A 9,245-nucleotide genomic window follows, 5' to 3' on the forward strand; every position below is an offset into this window, starting at 1 on the left:
GGGAGCTGGGTTTGATTCCCAGCACCCACATGGCAGATCACACCCATTCATCCCTCCAGAGAATCTGACACCCTCTTCTGACCTCCACAAGCGCCAGGCACGTAAGACAGAAACATACATGCAGACAAACACTCGTGCACATAAATTTTTTTTTTAATCAGCTGTAAAAGTATTTTAGGATCCTGTAAATAGCCTACACTTTGCTCTATTAGCTCTGAAATTGCTGCTCATTCTTGAGAGAGCTTGTTGGCTAAGTGCATGCTTTCAGAGGACCCAGCTACTCTTACCAGTCCCCAACAGGCAGCTCATTCAAAAGCATCAATTAACAGAGGATCCAACATGCCCTTCTCACCAGGAACACATACATATATGCAGGCAAAACACCAAATAAAAAGGAAAGTTGCTCAAATGATCTGTATTGCAAAGCTAAAGGGTAGCTCTTACACTGTGTTTTGTTAATGTTTCATTACTATCTGATTTTAGCATTATATAAAAACTTACTTTGAATCTCAGAGTAGTTCTCTGGGCTCAACTGTTTAACCTTGTCGTTGAGATGTTTCTGGGCCTGTGATGTGGCTCAGCAGCTAGAACACATTCCTTGTGAGTCTGGTCTGAGTTTGATCTCTAGAACCTATGCAGAGCTGTAGGGAAAACACTCCACAAAACTGTCCTCTCATCTCCATATGTGCTCCTTGGCATGTCCACATCCTCTACCCCATCATACACAAAATTAAAAAACAATACTGCTTTTTTGTCTTCCAAATAGAAATATTTTATTTAAAAAAAAACAAAACTGTAATGCTCTGTTGCTAATAAAAGTGAAAGAAAGTCAAAGAAAGTGTGGGAAAGAATAGATAATCTTCCTCCACAAAGTTGGTGAAGGCCTAAAATGTGCCTTCAGTTCCCAAACATGGGGAAGTCACAAGGCTTGGCATTATGGATTACCCTGTTTTGTGGCTCAGCTTTAATTAAATCACCAATTTCAAAAAGAACTACGTTGAAATGAGAAGCATACTCTAAAAGGTGGTTTAGGTTATTGATCATTTTTAGTTATATGTACACATATATATTTATATATGTATATATAAATACATACATTATATGTATTTAAATATATATAAATGTCCTCTTCAGCTATGACGAATTAATTATTCAGTGCTGAGTGGTTTCAAATGAAAGGAAGGTACAATTACCTATTGGTCTGTTAAGCCTTATCTATTTTCTGATGTTTATCAGGAGTCAAGAAATTGCCGTGTTACGTGTGTTACACATAGCTATGCTGCCTGGGGAGGTGACTGTTTTTACTCAAATGGAGATTGTTCTTTAATTTGACATCTAGCTGTATTTAGGACAAGAAAATGACAAAAATCAGTTAACTTCCCACTGCATTCACAACTCTGACCACCTCTATTTTTAAAAAGATGTGTATGGGGTTTTTGTTTGTGTGTATGTGCACTTGGTGCCTGGTGGCCAAGGAGGCTGGAGGAACTCTGGATCCCCAGGGCTAGAGCTGCAGTTGTAAGGCAGTGTCTGTAGGTGCCGGGCCCTGGAATGGAGCAGGGGTGAGCCTAGCCACCGAGCCATCTCCAGCCCCCACCTCTTCACACATTTTAAAAGTAGCATACAAAGTAACTTGCTTCACTCTAGACTATTATAATCATCCTATTTTGATCTTACTCATCCTGTTCATCCCCTAACCCACTGCCCTCCCTCATCTACCTCTCCTGCTAGTCCCCTTTTCAAATAGTCCTGTCTTCTGTTTCCACATCACATGCATTCTATCGCCCTTTCCCTGCCCTCCTTAAGATTTCTTCCCTCATCCTATTTCTACTTTCATGACCACACATGCACACACTCACAAACTGAGATTCTCCAGGAGAACACAGTATCCGAGTCTGCCTTATTTTGCTTAACATGCCTTCCAGTTCTTTCCACACATTACAGGCCTGTGAGTCTGTGTGGAAACAGGGCCTCTAAAGAGATGGTGAAGATTAAATAAGGGTGGATACCAAGTCCCATAGTAATGTGAGTGGGGGAGTTATGAGTGCACACTGCTCTTTGCAGAGGATCTGAGCTCAGTTCCCAGGACCCTCGGTAAGAGGCTCACAAATGGCTGGAACATCAGCTCTATCTAGGGGATGCAACTACCCCACACACATGAACAAACAGCACTGCTACCCACTCTGACGCCTGTGAGAATACATTCATACACAATGAAAATAATACTAGGAAATGTTTAGGTTGTTAAAATGGCAACAACACACACTTAAATTCTGTACGAGCCCCTGTGGCCTTAGGACATCCTACTAGGAATCACACAAGACTACTTTCACGTGAAGATCACCATTTCTACATCTTTGAGAGCTAGACTTCTCAACCATATTAACTGTAATCCGGTCAGACACACCTCAGGAACCAATGCCTGATGTCATTACATCCCTTAGCAACTGTCTGAAGACAGTGACTTCAAAACCCACCCCAATCCTAAACAGAGTAAAGACAATGGAGTGTCCCCACTTTCGAGAAGCCCCAAAGCACCTTGGGTATCCCTTATTGTTCCTCCACCCAGCCCTCCCTGCCTAAACGCTTGTGCTTTAAAACTACACTGTGATCTAATAAACTCCAAACCTGGCCATACTGCCTCATTCTGGAATTATTTTGTAGTGAAGCCAAGAATCAGGGATTGTCTGGGGGCCAGGGGCCAGGGGCCAGGGGGTGGTCTGTTGGGAGTGAAGTCTTTGTGCACTGTGTAAAGATTGTCCTTGTAAACTCCACATTTGGCTAAGGCTGAGGATCTGGCTTGCTTCCATGTATGTGGACCTATCTGCATTGCCCACGTGGCACGCTGGGGTTGGCTACTCAGAGGCTATTTAAGCTGTGGGCTGGCTTTCCCCAGGGTCCGATGATTGTTCAAGGTTCCTGAATAAACTGCATTGAAAAAAAAAAAAGATTGTCCTTGTATATTCAAATGTTGATTTCTGTGCAGGTACAGATCTGTTCACAAGCAGGAATTTGGTACTCTTTTTTTTTTTTTTTTTTTTTTTGAAGCATCTCCTGTCTCAATATTTTGTAAACACTACTCCATTACCTTCTGATTGGTTTTAATAAAAATCTGATGGCCAATAAACTGAGGCAGGATTAGAAGGCTGTCTTCTGGGCTAGGAAATGGGGGTGGGGTCCCAGATAGGAACCGGAAAGAGGCAGATTCACCAGAGTGGAACTAAGATGCAGGTGCCAGAATGAGACTAAGATGATAGGTAACAGGCCTTGTGGCAGGAAGTAGGCCAGGCCAGTGTTAGAGTAACCGAGAACCTGCCCAGCCATAGTTCCATAAGCTTTTGATTAATGGAAAGGTCTCCGTGTCATTATTCAGAGCAAGGGCGGCCATAGAAAAAAATCATACTTTTACAGGGCTCCCTAAACGGGAGCTCAGGCTGCTGGTTAACAGTGCTTACCCTTTCCTGGGCTTTTGACTGGTTTGTTTAGGTGACTGGCTGGATTAACGCAGTGAATTCCCTATCTCCAGCCCACAGCTTCTGAGGTCCACTTCTCAGCGGGAGACTCCCCTAATTAATGGCCTATTGTTCTATCGTTCTCATCAGTTCTGCAACCTAAACAGATTGAGGTTTGGTGTTTGTTCTGACCCCAGGAAGCTTCTTTCCAGGGTTCTGTCCTAGAAACCACCTGGCTCACAGGCTATTATCTTCAGTCTCCTCCTCCCAGTTGCCTCTCCCCACTCCCACACTGTGCTGTTCTTGTGTCTTGTGAGAGGCTTGCTTCTCTCCTTGCATGGAAGATCAGTTCCTTTCAAAAAGAGTCGGGGTTTCTCTGTGCAGACCGGGCTGTCCTGGATTCACTTTGGAGACCACACTTGCCTTGAACTCACAGAGATCCACCTGTCTCTGCCTCCCGGAGTGCTTATGCCATGGTGCCCGACTCAAATTAGCTTTCTTATGATCTGCTTCTCTAAGAGGATCACAGAAAGATCCTCTCACTAGGAGCTCAGCGCTGCTTAGAGTCAAGTAGTACGAGCAGGGAGTTCAGCCCAAGGGAGCGCCTCTCTCAGCCAGTGATGAGTGCAGCTATAACAGGCTGCTGGGAAATACTGATACTCTGCTCTTCTAAGCAACGAAGCTCTTCAGTTGAGGTCCTCTGGTGTGGCACCTCTGCCTAACTCAGAAAAGCTTTATTCATTTGCTTCAGAGACTGTATTACCTGTAGCTTACCATTACCGCAGTTTGCAGAGGATTGAAATGGTTAGGTATATTTCTTTGTTTTGGGTTTTGGTTTTTGTTTCCCCTCCACCTCCCAGACAGGGTTTCTCTGTATAGTCCTGGAACTCATTCTGTAGACCAGGCTGGCTTTGAACTCATAAGAGATCTAGCTGCCTCTGCCTCCCGAGTGCTGGGATCAAAGGTGTGCGCCACCACTGCTTGGTTGGTTAGGTATATTTCTTAACATGTCTGTGTGTGGTTATGCAAACAGATTCAGGTGCCCTAGCTAGCCTGAGGCATTGGATCATCCCCTGGGCCTGGAGTTAGGAGTTCTGAGCTGTCTGACATTGTGCTGAAAACTGAACTCAGGTCTGGAAAATCAGTAGATATCTTATTTTATTTAATCTTATTTATTTATTTATTATTTATTTATACAGTTATTTATTTATGCATCCTACCTGCATGCCAGAAGGGGGCACCAGAACCCATTATAGATGGTTATGAGCCATCATATAGTTGCTGGGAACTGGACTCAGGACCTCTGGAAGAACAGCGAGTGCTCTTAACCTCTGAGCCATCTCTCCAGCCCCTCAAGGAGATACTCTTAACTGCCTAGCCACCTTTCCCTTAAACAGTTGTTTTAAAAGATGATTTTGATCCGGGCAGTGGTGGTGCACACCTTTAACCCCAGCACTCACAGCGGGGGTGGGGGGGGCCAGGGGGATCTGAGTTTGAAACAGGCCTGCTCTACAAAGTGAGTCCAGGACAGCCAGTGCTACACAAAGAAACCCTGTCTCATAAAAACAAAGAAAGATGGTTCTGGGGGCCAGCGAGATAGCTCGGTGGCTAAGGTGCCTGCTGCCAACCCCTAGGACCTTCATTCAGTTCACAGTGTAGGAGAGAATGGACTTCTGCCCGCTTTCCCCTGCTCTCTACTCTCACTCTGTGCCACGAATATATACCCTTGTAGGCATACACAATGAGAAAAAAATATATGTGTGATAATAAATATCAAACTGAATAATAATCTAACTCACAAGCAACAAAAATAAAATTATGATTTTTGGTGCTCTCTATAAAATAACAAATATACATTTTACTCTCTTTTCGTGTCCAGTGTTTTCCTTATACATATATAGTATTTATAAATGTTAAATATCACAAGATATAGCTTATTTTTCTGAGAACAATAAACTCTCTTTCCTTTGACTGAGAACTAAACATTTGCTGAGGAAAAAAAAAAACACAAGAGTACTATCACGCTCAGTTTTTCTTTACTTACTCGCTTGTTGGTTTGAGACATGGCCTCACTGTGTAGTTCCTGCTGACCTGGAACTCACTATGCAGACCAGTCTCACATCAAACTAACAGAGCCTCCTGCCTCTGCCTCCATGGTGCTGGCATCAAAGTGTGTATCACCACACCAGCCATATTTGTTTGGTTGCTTGGGTTTTGTTTGTTTGTTTGTTTTTGTTTTTTGTGTTGTTTTGTTTTGATTTGATTTTTGAGACAGGGTTGTAGCCTTGGCTGTAGACCAGGCTGGCCTTGAACTCAGATCCACCTGCCTCTCCCTTCCAAGTGCTGGGATCAAAGGTGTCTGCCAGCATGACTGGCTTCTAGCCAGTTTTTTAATTCAGGCTCCTGGGAAGCAAAGCAGGTCCTCACACCTGCTCAGCAAGCATTTCACTGACCGCCAACTAGCTCCCCAGCCATGTTCATCAGGTCTTTAACAGTAAGAAATTTGAAGTTTTAACTAATGTTGAACAGACTCAACAGAAAAATGTCTAGCATCCAATTTTGTAATGTATGTATAAAAATTTTTAACAGAAGTGATAGAAACTTGAAATAACTACCCCAACATCTCTTAGACCATCTATGGTATGTGGCAAGCTCCTACCTCAAAACAAAGAAAAAACCAGACTGGGGATGTGAGTGGTGGCATAGTGTCGCTTACCGTGACAAGGCTCTGGATTCCAGCTCCAGAATTGGGAGAAAAGAAAAAGATTCGGCACCACTAAATCAGCAAAGACAGGCACATTTTTAAGATGTCAGGGTTGCGGAAAAGCCTGAACTCTGGTGGATTGTAGTGGGAATGTAAAATGGCAGGACCATTGCTGATAAAAAGAGAGAAGTTCCTCAAAAATAAATAAATAAAATTAAACAAAATTATAATATGATACAGAAATCTCATTTCTGGGTATATACCATCTGGAGAATCTGTGTATTTGAATTGCTGGGGGGGGGCAGGAACTTGGTTTTATGCGCACTAAGCAAGTGTTTCAGCACTGACCTCTTTCTCCAGCTCTGAAAATAGAATCTTGAAGAGGTATTCGCACACCCATGTTCCCTGGAGCATTCATAAGCATCAAGAACTGGAAACAGCCCAGCAGCAGCGGCACACGCCCTCAGTCCCTCGGGAGGCAGAGGCAGGTGGATCTTTGTAAGTTTGGGAGCCTGGTCTACACAGCGAGTTCCAGCATAGTCAGGGCTTCACAGAGAAACCTTTTTCTCAAACAAAACAAAACAGAAGAGGAGGAGGAGGAAACAGCTGGAGTATCCATCGATAGAAGAAAACATAAGGAGCAGGGCAGTAGTGGTGCATGCCTTTAGTCCTGCACTTGGGAGGCAGAGGCAGGGGGATCTCTGTAAGTTTGAGGCCAGCCTGGTCTACATAGGGAGTCCCAGGAGACAGCCAGGACTATACAGAGAAACTCTACCTTGAAAAATAAAATAAAATATTGACACACAGATGACAAAAAAATAAAACCTAAACAAACAAACAAACAAAAAACCTGTTTTTTGGACAGAACAGGGTAGGTGCACATATGAATTCACAGTGATTATGACAACATACATAAACCCTGTCCAAACCCAAGACCAAAAATAAGTGGGGGGAAGGGAAGGAGGGATATGGGCACAAAGTCCCACCCCTAATTGAGGAGCTAATCACTTGTTTTGTTTCCAGACAGAGTTTCTCTGTGTAGCCCTTGCTACCCTGGAATTCACTCTGAAGACCAGGCTGGCCTCCAACTCAGAGATCCACCTGCCTCTGCCTCCCACGTGCTAGGATCAAAGGTGTACACCACTTCAGCCTTTTTTGTTTTTTTTTAATAGAACCCAGGACCACCAGTCCAGATGTGTCTCCTCCACCCACGGTGCGCTGGGCCCTCCCACATCAATCACTAATTAAGAAAACGTCCTACCAGCTTGCCTACAGCTGGATCTTATGGAGGCCTTTTTTGTCAATTGGGAGTGCTCAAGGTGCTAAAGTAGTGAGGAGACTGAGGCAGGAGAATTGCGGGAGCCCAGGAATGCAAAGCCAGCCTACATATGCCTTTGAGCCCAGCACTCTCAGCAGACAGAGGAAGCAGAGCTCTGTGAGTTCACAGCTAACCTGGTCTACATAGAAAGTTCTAGGCAGCCAGAGCTACACTGTGAGACCCCGCCTAAAATGAGCAAATAAATAAACAAACAGAAAACCTTTAAATTGAAAAAGAAATTATGATATCATAAAACCTGCCTGAAGCAGTGTGGCTCAGTGGTATAGTAATTGTCAATCTGTGCCCCACGGTTAGAGCCCTCGATTTGCACAAAGAGACAAACAAAGATGAATCCCCTCCCCCCAGTCATCAGTGTTTTTACACTGCTGGAGAAAACAGATTTCTCTTTTTTTATATTCATGCCAGCACAGAATAGACGAATGAATCATAAACTTTCTGTTCTGTTTTCTACCTCTTGACTGGCTCAGACTTGTTTTTTTGACCAACTTTACATCAAGTGAAGCTTTTCCCATAAGCTAGACATAGCTGACCGGTTTGAGAAATAGCTAAAGATGAAAGTGATTTTAAAGCATTCTGTACACGGAGTACAAACAGTGTTCCTGAGCCAGCCCCGGGTGGAATGTGCCTGTAATCCTAGCACTTGGGAGGCTGAGGATCTCAAGCTTGAGGCCAGCCTGGGCTACATGTGGAGTGGAGTGGAAGGTACGGGTGTAAGAGAAACCTCCAAACAAAAACCAATGTGTAATATTAACAGTCTGGGTGCAAGATGCCAATATTTTTATAGTATATGAAGAAAAAAGAAACAGAGCAAAACAGGCCAAAGGCTTTGCAGCTGTATACGGCATTAAAAAGGGATGGAAAGAGGGGAAAGAAATTTACTCTCTGTAATACTTGCTAGTTACAAGAGGAATTAAAGGTTTTTTGGTGGTTTCCTAAACACATTTTTAAAAACTACGAAAGCTGGTGTGCTGGCGCGTGAGTGTAGGTGTCCCCGGCTGAGAATCAAACCCAGGGCCCTGTGCAAGCCAGACAATTGTTCTACCACTTACCTACAGACATCCCAGCCCAAAGGGTTTACTAGAACAACCAAATCATCTGCTCCATTCCTAAGACTACACAGATGGGAGAGAAACCTGAGAGGCTGCTGGAGTTCCCAGTTTGGTAGGCAATTAGATAGATGCTTGCTGAAATGATTAGATGTGTACAAATGGGACCTGGGTCGCAGTGTCGCTTGCCTATAATCCCAGCACTTGGGAGGCAGAGGCAGGGGGACTGTTGTAAATTTGAAGCTAACTTGAACTACACATATGGTGAGTTCCAAGCCACCATAGGTTATACAGCAAAACCCTACTTCAAAACAAAATATAGAAATGAATAATAATGTTTAATATGTGCTACAAATAGAGGGATAAATCTGTGCAGTGAAGAAAGTGGGTACATTCAATGTAGATAGAAATGCCAGCATTCTAATTAGGATAGACAAGCAGCACAGACTTGTGGGAAAAATGCCTTGGGAATACATAACATTTCAAAATGGTCACTAGGCTAACCTGCCTTTTTCAAAAGGCCCAAGATTAGTGTTTGTCAAGATTTGTTTTCCAGGATGGAGAAATGGCTCAGTGGTTATGAGACTTTGCCGTGCAATCATGACGATGGAGACCTGATTCGCGCGTCTGCAGAGGCCAGAAGAGGGCGTCAGAAACTCTGGTGCTCAGTCCTGGTTGTGAGCAGGTCCACCGGTACTGGGAAC

This window comes from Meriones unguiculatus, chromosome 18, assembly GCF_030254825.1.
Source record: "Meriones unguiculatus strain TT.TT164.6M chromosome 18, Bangor_MerUng_6.1, whole genome shotgun sequence".
NCBI classification, from domain to species: domain Eukaryota; kingdom Metazoa; phylum Chordata; class Mammalia; order Rodentia; family Muridae; genus Meriones; species Meriones unguiculatus.